Source organism: Excalfactoria chinensis, chromosome 9 (assembly GCF_039878825.1).
Source record: "Excalfactoria chinensis isolate bCotChi1 chromosome 9, bCotChi1.hap2, whole genome shotgun sequence".
Classification (NCBI taxonomy): Eukaryota; Metazoa; Chordata; class Aves; order Galliformes; family Phasianidae; genus Excalfactoria; species Excalfactoria chinensis.
In genome coordinates this window covers 19663265-19665143 of record NC_092833.1, presented here as the reverse complement: position 1 = coordinate 19665143, position 1879 = coordinate 19663265, and positions in this window count along the sequence as shown.

Genomic DNA, 1879 nt, shown 5'->3' with positions numbered 1-1879 from the left:
GTCTCTGTGTGTGAAGTGTAAACAAGAGATTCTGGTAACCTTGTTAGTTCTCGTAATCTTCAAAGGAATTTTTCCCATTTCTGCCAACTACTAGGATGCAAATTACTACTTAGACTGTTAACAGGTTGTAAATCTTGTAGCTTAATTGAAGGTAAATAACTTTAGCTACCTTCTTCTTTGTCTTTATCCCTGTCTCTGTAGCCTGCATGCTATCAAGAAAATATTTTCTGTGAAGTCTGGCTGAAGAACACAATGTTTTAAGTGCACTTGGAACAAGCAATAAATGAGAGCAGTTTCTCCCTCTGTGTCTGCTTCTGTGTGGACATAACTGAAAGCAAGGCAGGTCTTGCATGTGCAGACTTCTGCTGCATATTTACCTTGTGCTTTCTGAATCTACAGATCTCTTCTGCTTCCCTTTTGTACAGCAATTACTAAACTGGCAAGACAGAGATGGATGAAGGAGGACTGAAGTTACCACTTTCAGAGCAGCACTTAGACACAGACACAAACTTAGATAAGCTCTGCTAACCTACCACATTTCCCATGTAAATATAATTCTAGTACATAATACATAAAACATAGCTAAAGAAGAAATGGATATGTGTTCAAGGATTGAGGCCAAGGCAGGAGAATGGTTGCATTCCATTTCCAAACAATTTCAGTACTGCTCAAATGGAAAAAAAGGCTCAGAAATTCCACAGAATTAACTTCTCATGTTATCCTCCTTCAGGCCTGCTACCAAGCAGGATAAACCACATTCCTCAATGATTAAAAGATGTATGAAGCTCAAGATTATCTTAACAGCTACTGTTATCTAAATTTACTATTCATTCCTGAAGGTTGTACGTTTTTTTTAATTCAAATTCTGCAAATGTTTTTCAATGAAACTAGTCAACACAAAATAACAACAGACCTGGACCTTAAGCCAAAGACTTTTAAAAAGCACATAGCCAGCCCTGGGATTTTTTCAAGCATAATATCCATGCTGTCATGATTCATCTGAAGCTGTGGACACATGAGGCCAACTGAAAACTTGCAAATTGTAAACACTTCATTAAAAAAAAATTATTCACAGTCACTTGGGCACTCTTAAAATCTCCTTTGCACTCTGAGCACTGACCACACATTGAAAATGACACTTTTCCCTGTATGATGGCTTCTTTGAAGCATGTTCATAATGCTCAGAAAAATTATTTTGGATGGAAAACTAAAATTCAGACCATAACTGAAGTGCAACAGGCTTCCTTTAACAGCAAATAAATCTAAAGTTTGTGTACCTGGACCAAGCTACACATACAAATTACCGATAGTAACCGCAATCCATGCACAAAACATTAATCACCACCACAGTATCACCTTTTGGAACCTCCTGAACAGCCACATTAAATGGAAAATTCTGCTTCTGTCCAACAGACTGTAACCAAAGCCATGTTTTGAAACATGACTAGATCTATCATGAAATTTTGGAGTTTCCCTAGTTAGCATCATGTGCTCAGAACAACTTCTGCACAGATTTTTTCTTTTATGCAGATGAAAGTCAGTGATCAGTGGAAAAGCCAGTTTGTTGAGGCTGCATATGCCTCTTTAAAAAGTAAATGAGGAAAAAAAAATAATACATATATAAATGTATATATAATAATAAAATGTATACCTCCTTGTATACTACTGAAATTCCAAGTTGATCCTCAATACTCAGCTAGTCTATAGGTGAGTTATTTAGTTTAAATGTGTTCATAGGTCACTGGACTGAGAAGAAAATGCACACAACCAGTGTCCTAGAGACCCTCTTATTTGTTTAGGGGTAAAAATATGAGCATTTCTTTGCCTTGGGGTTTTGATGCTCCTCAATTACTGTGCCTTGATTTGAGAACTGTAAAGA